The sequence below is a fragment of the Tenrec ecaudatus genome, unplaced genomic scaffold (assembly GCF_050624435.1).
Source record: "Tenrec ecaudatus isolate mTenEca1 unplaced genomic scaffold, mTenEca1.hap1 Scaffold_552, whole genome shotgun sequence".
NCBI classification, from domain to species: Eukaryota; Metazoa; Chordata; class Mammalia; order Afrosoricida; family Tenrecidae; genus Tenrec; species Tenrec ecaudatus.
In genome coordinates, this window is record NW_027459464.1 from 1235634 (window position 1) to 1248353 (window position 12720).

At 39.5% G+C, this 12720-nt stretch overlaps 1 long non-coding RNA gene across 1 annotated transcript; it reads right to left on the reverse strand.

Annotated features, from left to right (window-relative positions):
- Positions 1-930: 930 nt before the first annotated feature.
- Positions 931-12720, reverse strand: LOC142436729 (uncharacterized). Its single transcript, XR_012782091.1, has 3 exons — positions 12505-12720; positions 10292-10356; positions 931-1025 (listed from the first exon to the last, which is right to left on the reverse strand). It is a non-coding gene; the product is annotated as an uncharacterized LOC142436729 (long non-coding RNA).

Sequence of the window (12720 nt, forward strand, 5' to 3'; positions counted from 1 at the left end):
TTATCAACTAAACTGTCATTTGTGGATTTTTTTTTTAAGATTCTGATGCAAATAGATCTACTCTAAGAAGACATCTTTGGGACTACCAGAAATCGGGAATAGGAACTGGGCTGATGCCCCTAGCACTGTTCATTGTCGTAACTGTGATGGTGACACAGCAGTAATGTGGAAAAAGATCAGAAAGGCCCTTATTTCTTAGAGATGTATCCTAAAGTATATAGTGGTAAAATGTTATCTGATGTTTAGTACTTAGTTTTAAGTAGCCTAACATACATATGTCATAAATTATGGAAAATGTATTGTTAAATTTATAAGACAACTCCAGGAGCTTCACTATATTATTCTCTCTGCTTTCAAGAATAGTGCAATCTTTTACAATACAAATTTTAAACTGGAAAAACGAAATTAAAATGCTTACATTAAATCAAACTTAAAAGAAATAACTCACTGCCACATGGAGTTGTTTGACTCATACTGACACTGTAAGGACAGGATAGAAGCGCACCAGTGAGTTTCCGAGATTGTAACTCTTTTTTAAGAGTAGAAAGCCTCATCTTTTCCCCGCAGAACAGCTGGTGGTTTTGAAATGCTGTTTCTGGTTAACAGTCCAGCGCATAAACACTGAAAACACTCTCACTTCCATCAAGCCAATGCTGACTCATAGCAAACCCCTGTGGGTTTCCGAGATTGTAATTATTTACAGGAATAGAAACACGGCCTTTTCCCCTCGGAACTACTAGTGGTTTTGAACTGTGGACCATGTAGATCACAGCCCAACAAGTAACCATGCTACCAGGGCTCCATGCATAACCACAGAGATAAATAAATCTGAGATCTGTTGCTATCAACCAGAAACTTAATTGAGAAACCCCATGGAAAACTCTTCTTTGTTTCCTGCTACTACAAGTAAAATCACAGCAGCTTACAAGTACGCAATAGTGCAGCGTCGATTTCTTAACAAAGAACAGTGCCGAAATTTGATGGTTGGTATCAAATTGCTTCTTCCGTCTGATTTTGCTTCATTACTAGGAAGAGAATTAAAGAGAAAATGGATAAATACACTGCAGAACAACAAAAATTTTTAAGTTTTATTGACATGTAACAATTCACATCAAACAATTCAATAGTTATTAAGAATTGTACAAAAAACTGTACAATTACCACTACAATCAATTTTAGAACATTTTCTTATTTCTTGTACTCATTGTTATTAGCTTCCTCTTTCCCACCAACCACCCCTACAATCCCCACAAGAAACCATTAAATCCAGTTCCTGGCACTACAGAACCAAAAAATTAACTTTTCCATGATATTTTTCAAAGGACTGATACACGTACACATTTTTACCTATTTGTACGTAACAGTTTACCTAAGCAAATTGTGCTGCTTCTACTTCAGAACTTTTATTTACACATTACAAGATTAAATTAAGAAAAAGCCAAGTTAACTAACTTGTCAATGCAATGATACTATAATAATTTAATCTCCTTTAAACAGTTGGTATTGTACAGTTTTGCACACTGATTGCTTTCTATTATTTCAAAAGACAAGTGTCCTATTTGTTCACTGAGGTAAGAGAAAACCTGACATCATGGCCCGAAGAAGGTGGTCTTACATGATGTTTCTATTGTATGAGCACTCCGCTTCTAGGAGCACTTCCGAATCCTCACCACACTACTGTAGCTGGACATGGAGTCAGCAGTTTATTCATTCAACAAATATTTGCTATTTCCCCATCTATATTTTTTACTATACTTTAGGGTTTTTTCATATACAGAGGAAGTAGTTTCACCCTATAAAATGCACATCTTCTTAGACACTTGATATGGATCACATTTTAAAACCAGAAGAACAAAAGGAGTAAGTATCTACTTTAGCATTTTAAAGCAATTAGATGAATATAAAAAGGGTCCACCATGCTTTGTTCCACATAATGCACTAGGCCCTGAAAACAGGAAAAATGCACACCCTGTGCTGTTAGGTTTTTCTATCTGCTGTCACTCTATGGGTACCAGATTATGGTCTACATTGTACAAACTAAGCACAAATACACCTAATACCAAGTACTTAAAAACATACATCAAATGTCCTAAACAAAAATCACATTTATAGGTGGGTAAATAAAAAGATTTCTTTTGATATATAATTTAACCAGACATTGCTTACAGTGATTGTTTTCTCAGAAGGACATCAGGAAGATGGGGGACAAATTTTTAAAACAAGAATTTACAAGTGTTATGAATACAAGAAAGTAGTTCAAAGTGGAACACATCCTGGCCCACCAAGCCCTGAGGACGATATTTCCACTCAGAGAAGTCAAAGCACAGAGAGGACCATATGGCCAGTCCACTATGAGACACGATGTACCTCACTGACCCATAGTGCTACCAGGGGACAACACTGGAAACACAGTGTGGGAACTGTGCCCAATCTGACCCCATCACACTGAGGCAAAACACTAAGAGCCATGCAACAGAACAGCAAAGGAAGCAGAGCAAAGAAGTCTTGAGGGAGTACAAAAAATAGACTTTGGGGCCAGAGTGTGCCACCCCATCAGACTCAACTGGAAAACACTCCTAAAGGTCAACAAACAGACCTTGAACTATTTACAGGCTTTTCTTTTTTTTTTTTTTGTCTTTTTTTGGTTTTCTTTTGTTGCTTCGTTTTGCTCTGTCTTGTTTTTTGTGCATATTATTATCTCTGCAATTCTATCTAGAAAAAATAGGCGGGATAAACAATCTGAAGGAGAAAACAACGGACTGCTGGTTCTGGGGAGATATGGGAGCAGGGGAGGCGGGGGTGGGGGGAAAGGAAGTGGGTGTTAACAAACCTAGGGACAAGGGAACAATAAGTGATTCAAAATCAATGGCCAGGAGGGTGCAGGAGGCCTGGTAGGGCTTGATCAAGAGCAGTATAACCTAGAGGAATTACTGAAATCCAAATGAAGACTGAGCATGATAGTGGGACAAGAAGAAAGCAAAAGGAAATAGAGGAAAGAATTAGGAGTCAAAGAGTATTTAAAGGTCTAAATACAGGTGTGTACATGCCAATATTTATATATGATGATGGAGAAGTAGATCTAATGTGCATGTATTTATAGGTTTAGTATTAAAGGACATTGGGACTCTACTCAAATACTCCCTCAATGCAAGAACACTTTGTTCTATTAAATTGGCATTCCATGATGCTCACCTTCCCTACATGATTGCTGAAGACAAAACAGGTGCATAAGCAAATGTGAAAAAGAAAGCTGATGGTACCAGCTATCAAAAGATATGGCCTCTGGGATCTTAAAGGCTTGAAGATAGAGACCCACATGGATGAAGCACACTAACCTGTGTGATCACGAGGTATCTATAGGAACAGGTACCAGTCATCAAAGAACAAAAAAAATCATCATTGTGAATGAGGGGGAGTGCGGAGTGGAGACTCAAAGTCCATCTGTAGGCAAGTAGACATCCCTTTACAGCAGGGTCACAGGGAGGAGACGAGCCAGTCAGTGTGCAGTATAACACTGATGAAACACGCAAGTTTCCTCTAGTTCTTTAATGCTTCCTCCCCCAATTATCATGATCTCAATTCTACCTTACAAATCCGGGTAGACCAGAGGCTGTACACTGATACAGATAAGAGCCAGAAACACAGGGAATCCAGGGCAGATAAACCCTTCAGGATCAATGAGTGCAGCAATACCAGGAGGGTAAGGGGAAGGTGGGGGAGAAAAGAGGAACCAATGATCCACATATAACCCCCTCCCTGGGGGTGGAAAACAGAAAAGTGGGTGAAGGGAGATATTGGACAGTGTAAGACATGAAAAAAATTTTATAAATTATCAAAGTTTTGTGAGGTAGGGAGGGAGGGAGAAGAAGGGTAAAAAATGAGCGGATACCAAAGACTCAAGAAGAAAGAAAATGTTTTGAGAATTATGATGGCAACAAATGTGCTTGACATAATAGATGGATTTATGGATTGTGCAAAGAGTTAGTTATACAAGGCCCCAATAAAATGATTTAATAAAATAAATAACCCTAACCAAACTCACTACCAAAAAAAAAATTTTCCTGTATCCATTGCTGGTAGGAATGTAAAATGGTATCGCTAATGTAGGTAGTAGTGTCGCAGCTCAACAAAAATCTGATCTACTACACCCAGATTTGAAAAGACAAGCAAACAGACTTGTACACCAACATTCCTTGCTATACTATTTGCAATGGGTGAAGATAAGAACCACCTAATGCCCATGAATAGGAAAATGTGATATATATGTGTACACACTACTGCTGCTGCTGATGTTGTTACTCAGCCAATCGGAGAAATGAAGAATTGGCACAATCTACAATATGGATGGGACTCGATGTCATTAAACTAGTGAAAGAAGTCAACCACAGCACGGGACTTGGTTTCAATCTCTTGCCACCAAGAACAGTGGCCCAGAACTACCAGTCTGTTTTAATGCTTCTTTGCTTTTTATGGCAGGTGTGGCTCTGCTGTTGTAAATATTATTGGAACGTTTGCCCTATCACCAACTCCTGTTGTTTCTGTAAATAGTGCTCAGTCACTTAAAGGTTTAATTTACACAAGTCAACAATTCATGTATTGCAGTTCACAGCTGGCCCATACTTGTATAATTTCCCTTTCTCGACAATGTTCTAAATTCTGTAACATTGGCTAAACTAATGACACCATCAAAGTGTACCGGCTACACATTAGACTCCTAAGTGAAACATCAGCAGTTTAAAGTCACCAGCCAAGTCTGTGGGGGAAGGATGAGGCTTTTTACTCCTGTGATGATGTGCAGGCTGGGAGACTCACAGGACAGTTCTACCCTGCCCTATAAAGTTGTCATGAGTCAGCAAGGGGATGATAATTGATAATGTTCTGTAACATAAAATGACAATGATGTCTCTTAGGTGAACCAGAGTCATTTATAAACCATGAGTGGATTTTAGGCTTGTACTTAATTCTAGTCCCAATCTAAGAACAGCTAGTTCTTATGACATGGTCCTGCTTGGTGGTTGCCCTCATGAAGAAATCACTGAAGATATGAGTCTACAGCAAAATGTGGTGAAGAACCTAGATGGTGCCCAGCTATTAGAAAAAATAGTGTTGGGGATTTTAAAGGTTTGTTTTCAAACAAGCAGCCATCTAAGTGGGGTGTCACATGGAAGGAGCCCATCAGCCTGTGTGAACATAATCCAAATCTAAAGGCTGGAATGATATCAAAGCTTAAATTGTGAACAATTGGTTTGTAGAAGGCTATGGTTGTCAGTGGAAGCCCAAAATCCATTTAGAGGGTCCACAAAGAGATCAAGCCTCTTGTGAATTCCCTCTCGTTATAGCTGAGGGATGTGAAGAGCTCTATTATCAGACACTGTAAATCAATATGTCAGACATAGATCAAAATGCAGTATATCTTATTTGATTTTCCTTTGGACCCATTTTAAAGCTGTTTCAATTTAAAAAAAAAGTGAAGGGAAAACACTCATGAAGCAAACCCTTGGAGCCTCACTGTGACCATGGACGAGGGGTGGAGGGCCTCGCTAGCATGCAGAGCGCAGTGGATTCCTGCGGATGCGGTTAGGTTCAAACTCAGCACCCCACCATTTGCTCTCCCTTATGAGCCATCTAAATGTGTTCTAGTTCTTAAGATACTTGTAGCTTTCTTTTGACTGAGGTTTTTGTTTTACTTTCATAGTCTTGTTAGTGTTGTTTTTATTGTTTTCACTGTTTTTCTGTATATAAAATCCAAGATAGGTGAATCAGAGGCAGTAACTGGATTCATGGTTCCTTGGGGCAGGGCAGGGGAGGTGGGGAGGAAATGGGGAGCTAATAACAATGAGTCCAAGAATGAAGAAAATATCTAAACCTGATTATGGTGATGATTCTACAACGATATGTGAATTATATACCAATAAACTGTTAAAAAGTCCATCGCAAATTATATAATTAAATGGTTCAATCATATTAAGAAGAGTTGTACAATCATTACCACAATCGAATTTAGAACATTTTCTTCCTTCTTGTACTCACTGTTATTATTGTACTCACTTCCTTCAAACCGCCCCGGCCACAACTCAGGAACCATTAATCAAGATATTGTCTCAATAGATATACCTACCCTAGATTTCATATACACTAAAACATTTAAAAACAGCAAAAAACCTACTAAAAATAACAAAGTAAAACAAAAGTATCCCAACTGAAAAGACAGAAAATATAAAAAACTAAAATCAATTTAAAATGGGTCAAAAAGGAGATCAATGGCTATGGTGCTAAATTTTAAAGGAATTGCATCTGCAATAATCCACTTTCCAATGCACTCTGCATAACAGCAAGGCTAACCACAACACTTGTCTATGCTCAGAGAGGACTCACAGAGCTTTATCCATACATATTTCCCCTGCACTTTGTTTTTACTGAAGTAAAATGGGTCAAAACAGAGGTCAAATGATATCATGCTTTATTGTAATCATCTCTATAACACTCTCTGTCTGATAGCAAGACTACTGACATCCTTCAACTGAGTCAGAGAGGATTCACCGGAATCTTAAACCACTTGTGTGGAACTTGCAAATGATTTTGGATTTCCACTGTCATCCATATCCTTCTGCAAATCAGGTGTTCACAATTTAAGCTCTAATACTATTCCCTCCTTCATATTTGAGTTTTAATTATTCACACTCCTCTGGTCACAAAGGCTGATGTGCTTCTTCCATGTGGACTTAGGTGATATTTCACTCAGAAGGCTGCTTGTTGAAAAATAAGACCCCCATGCGCCATTCTTTCTAAAAATCATACCATCTAAATTTCTTTACTACACTTTGCTATAGCATCCATATCTTCAGTGAGCATCAAAAAGGGCCAAGTCACAAGAACTAATTCTCATATTGGGCTAGAATTAAATGCAAGTCTAAATCCCATTCATGTTATCTATGGTTTACGTACATCTCTGGTTAATCTTAAGAGACATCATTGTAATTTTATATTAGAGAACATTATCAATCACCCCCAGGGGCACATGGCAATTCTATTGATAGTGTGAACTTTTTGATTAAAGAATCTATAAACGAATGCTGATCAAAAGGGAAAAATTCAAAATTGAATTTCAAATTACCAAGAACTCTAGACTTTCTAGAGCCACGTAAACTGGAAAAACCCAAGTCCTAAAATAATCCTTAAACCAAAAATATCCTCCAAAGTGGGTCACTCCACAAAGAGGTGGGATATGGGATAAGACCATCCACCTGAGGGTCTACACCAAGACAAGGCTGGGGCAAATCCCCACAGAAATGAAAGAACCTTGCCAGGAAATCAAGTTTAGGCCAGGGGAGAGGAACATCACTGATAGTTCTGTTGGCGAGCATGGTAGGTGAATGGGGAGAAATATCCTCACATTGGGAAGGTGTGCTAAACAATGATTGTAGGGAACCTATAGGGACAGATTTTATGTTCCTGGGTAAACACTACAAATATGTCTCTAGCCAAAGCTCAATAAAACATGCCATGGACTAAACACCAAGATGTCACTGGATGCTGACCTTGTGGTACGGTAAACCTTGTGGTCAGCATGGCATCACTCGGGCTACACAAGCGCTTAACACAGAGGCCCAGCAGAATGAACTGAGCCTGGCCTCAAAGGTGCCTGTACCCTTGGACTGAGGACTGGGGTGCTTAGATAGAAGAGGAAGCAGAGTGGCTGCCCTGGACCTGTGGAAGTGATGGTCATTGGACCTTGGGGGGAACCCCATTTGGTTGGAGTCCATCAAAAGGGACTCAGAATCACCATATATTTAGTACCTTGATGCTCCCCTCTCAGTGATATGACTGGCTTTGATCTGTTGGGCAGGGATTTAAACTTGGAAGAATTGATCCAGGATGTTTCCCCTGGCATCGATCCCCCCTGCTTAGGGTAAACAGAATTCAACTGAATATGAGATCTAACTGTGTGGAGCAACAACTCATGGGTTTCGGCTCAAGTTAGAACTGTACTTGCAGACTCCTCAAACCTACAGCAGAATGATGTGTCATCGGAAAACTTGATGGTGTTGCCAGTGCAATCATCTTATACTCCAGGGGGAATGATTGACAATGTGTTACTTTTCTGTTTCTATGGGTTTTTTTCCTTGCCTTTCATTTGCTTGTTTTGTTTGTGTTTGTCTTTAGTTGTCTGCTAGTTGTTTTGCTGCTGTTGGTGGGGTAGTTGGTCTTACAGGGTATTAATTTGTCATAGTATGGCTGTCAAAGTAAACCCGAGCTATGCATATCCCAGGGACAAGCAGATGGATTCTGGCCCCAATTTAACTTTAGTCCCAATCCAAAGACAGTTAGTTTGGATAACATGGCCTTGCCCACCTCATGTAATGATCACTGAAGATAAGGGTGCTATAGCTAAGTGTGGTGAAGAAAACAAATGGTGCTCACTATCAATCGGAATAGTGTGTGGAGTCTTAAATTCAAACAAGTAGTCATCTAAACGAGGAGTGAACTATGTCCACAAAGAAGAAGCACACCAGCTTGCGTGACCCAAAGGCACGCAAAACAAAATTCAAAAATGACAAAGGGAAAAGTATCAGAGCCCAAATTTCGAAGACCCAATTTATAGAATGCTATAGAAGATAGGGGGGCCCCAAACCCATCTGCAGAGTATCTAGTCAGATTAAGCCACCAGCAGATCCCCTCTAGTCACAGGAAAGTGTCTCGAACAGCTTTTCTATCAGATAGAGATCATTGTAAGTGTGATTATGCTGGAATGAACTGGATACATGGTCAGATGACCTCCCTTCTAACCTGAACTTGTTCTTGGTCAGTGGTTTTCAACCTTCCTAATATACATTTACTACAGTCCCTCATATTGTGGTGACCCCCCCAACCATAAAATTATTTTTGTTGCTACTTCATAACTGTAATTTTGCTACTGTTATGAATCGTCATGTAAAACCTGATAAGCAGGAAGTATTTTCATTGTTACAATTTGAACACAATTAAAGCAGAGTGATTAATCACAAAAACATTTTCTATTGTGAAAGACTAATTTCTAACTACAAATGAAATTAATTTTGTTGTAAAGCATAGTGTAGCATGGGTAACAGTTTTCACGCCAGTTACTCGTATGTGGGCATATCTGCATATGGGCAGCCCTGCCTAGAGACAGCTAGAGGAACAGTGTCTTGGTTCCTAAGACCATTGGAAATGTGTTTTCAGGTCTTAGGTGACTCCTGTGAAAGGGTTGTTTGACCCCCAACGGGTAGTAACCAACAGGTTGACAACTGCTGTTTAGGTGAGAGCATTTCTTGCTTGTTCTAAGACAAGGTGGTCTTTTCTTTCTTACTCATTATTTGTAATTTTATCTCTAAAGAATTGATTGTGTTAATGATTATGTAAGTCTTCTTGATATGACTGAACTATTGAATTGTGTGATATATGTGGATTAAGTACCAATAAAACTGTTTTAAAAAAGGCTCAGAAACCCACACAGGCAGTCTATCCTGTCCCATAGAGTCACTATGAGTCGGCATTGACTCAATGGCAGTGAGCTTGGTTTGTTTTTTGACCAAATCACAGGGCACTATTACTTTGTCTTACAGCTCAAATTCTTCACTGTGCCAAATCCCAGGCTGAACTTTTACTATCTGTAAATCTAGAAACCTTTTGAGCTTTCTGCAGCACTAGTTCTGTATAAACTCCACTCCAACTATGAATAATCTCTACTGCGCCGATACTCAAACCAAACTCTGCCAGTGAGTTGATTTCCACCCAAAGCAGTTCTGCCCATAGGACAGGGTAGAACTGCCCCTCTGGATTTTTAAGACTGTCACTTTATAGGAGTAGAAAGCTTCATCTTTCCTCCTCAGAGTAGCTGATGGTTCCAAACAGCTGATCTTGCAGTCAGCAGCCCAACATGTAGCTATCATGTTGTCTATTGTCTATACTGCCTACTATATATTGTCTATTCTCTTTACTCAATGCATTAAAACATCTATTAATTTTTTTAAAAAGTAAAATGTATGTATTCCACTTTGTTAGTGCTTTTACTCACTTGTATCTCAATTTGGGTCTATCCTAATTCCGTCATATCAATCAACCAACAAATATGCATTAAAGCACCCAAAATGCAGATATAACAATAAGCAATATTAAGTCCTTTAGAGCTGGGCTAAATTATATAGTTAGAATATAATCAGGTGCACAGAGATTAAAAAAACCCCAAATATGATGCAAAATCAACTAGCTAATATTATTTCTAATTAATTCTTAACTCTGATAACTTAAAAAAAATCTTATGAAAACTTACACATCGGATTGGTTTTGTTCATATAAAGCCTTCATCTCCTCCAGAATTTGTCTGAGTCCATCCTCCTGGAATATATAAACTGCTTTTGATATATATCCATGGATTCCCCAATGCATTCAATTAATCCCCTAAATCTATCTGTACTACATTTATCCTCAATTTATATATATAATTTATTTAAAATCCATAGCCATTGCATAAATTCTGGCTATTTATGTACCTATATCAAAAATAAAGGCTTAATCGAGCATGAAAGTACACATTTTCACTGCAAAAACAACAAATACAAGTTTTAAAATATTTCTCCCAATTTTTTCCCCCAAAGACACAGTTTTGGTTTGTATTGCAAGAAAAGAAAAGCCAAAGGAATTTTTCCTACCATCTACCTTAAGATAGAAATTTTTCACTTAGACAAATAAAATGTTTTAATTCTAAAATTCATAAATGTTAATAAGATAGTTGACCATTTGAAAAGAAGTGACATCACATATTCTTTCAGCCAAAATACAGTCTTGGGTTCAACCAACCCTGTAGCCAATTATATGTTGAAAATGTCTGATGATGATGAATAGCCTTGTTTACTCTTGATGTCATTTATTACCCATTTCATCTCCACAATTCTAAAAGTTACAAGTCCTGCTAGTCTTCAATCACTTAAAAAACTCATTTATCAATATCTGTAGAATTGAGTTTCAATCATCCACATTTCTCACCACTAGCTCATCTCTCTGCCTCCATTAGTTCTTCTCTTCTGATGCATTTTCCATATTGCCAATAACCAAAACCACTTCCATTAAGTACATTTTGATTAAATGACCCTATAGGACGGAGAAAATTGCTCCCTATGGTTTACACAGCTGTAAATCTTTACAGAAGCGGCTATCTTTCTCCCTTAGAATGGCTGGTGTGTTTGAATTGCTGACCATTAGGCTAGCAGCCCAATGCATAACTCCAGGCCTCATTTTACTGCCAATAAGTACTCCAAAATATAAAAACATCCCGCCACACCCCTACCTGAAAACCTCTACCTGATTCCAAATGCCTGTGGAATAATGCCGAAGTTTTTCTAATCCTAGAACCCACCATTGACATCTCCATACATAACCTTTCCAGTTGTGATCATGAGTCTTAAGCCATTGTTTATCACCTGCCTGTGTGAGGGCTAATACTTCATACAAGGCTCGAACACCCACTCCCAACCCCCCAGTAGCATTTCTCTTTATGCTCCCATCTACGCAACACCAGTTTCACTTACCACATTGCATTCTATTCACTTGTGTTTCTTGGTCCTCTCACTGACATCTATCTAGTTGCTGCCCTATGATTGTTTACTACGATGCTTAAACGTACAGGCTCTTGAGCCAGACTTCCAGGGTTCAAGCTCTAGCTCTGCTCTTTACTGGCTATATCACCACTGACAAATCTCCTAACTTCAATTCTCCACTCACATGTTTGAGGTGGGGGGAGACAGCTCAGATCTCACACAATTATGAGGAGAGACAATTGCAAGCTAAGTGCTGAACATCATTCCTACTTCCATGTTATTGTAGTGGACAAATAATCATAACAGTAACAATACGACTGTTAGCACTATTATTATTTCTTGTAGAAACAGCATACAGGGACTCAGCCCTGGGTGTGTCAGGTACAGTTCCTCACTACACCAAGAGCTCTGTACCATCATCATGCCCATTTTTGTTGGTGAGAACACTGGACGCACAGAAAGCCTGAGTCCACAGTGATCGAACAGAGTATGAATCTCAGTCTGGCACCAGAGGCCTACTTCATCATCACATTTTGCTCACTGAGTGCGTGCGCGCACACTAACGCGCATAAAACGCTAGATCCAATAAAAACGACTGGTTCTGTGGGTTTCTGAGGCTGTCAATCTTTAAAAGAACAGAAAGCTTCCAGCTTTCTTCGGCAGAATGGAGGTGGATTCGAATTTACTTTAGTTCGTATTGGCTAAGCAAAGGAAAAGCAACAAAGCTAAAAATGAAGCAAAATGGAAGGAAGTAGACTTTGAGGAAGCGCAATTGCTGAGTTGTACAGTAACTTCCTTCTTTCTCCCACAGTAACCTTTTGTTATGCTGTTACTTTCCCTTCCAGAACTTGGCTCACACCCTCAGGGGAATCTGAAGCAAACCGCGAAAAGAGCAGCCCAGGGGAGATCCCGCTCACCCTCCAGCCCCTTTCAGCCAAGCTCCCCGGACCTCCATCCCGCCCTCTGCCTTCCAGCCCGTCATATTAAAGGCGGGCAGCTGCCCTTCTGGCGTGTGGTGCAGTTCGCGGACCACCTCCGTCGCCTTTTCACAGAACATGGCGGGTAGACCTGGTACCGGGACCTCCTTGTCGGCCGCCCACTTGACCGAAGAGTCTGCGGGCTCCCTGCAGCCTAGTTCGCGCCGCGCTTATTAGCACAGGTCTAG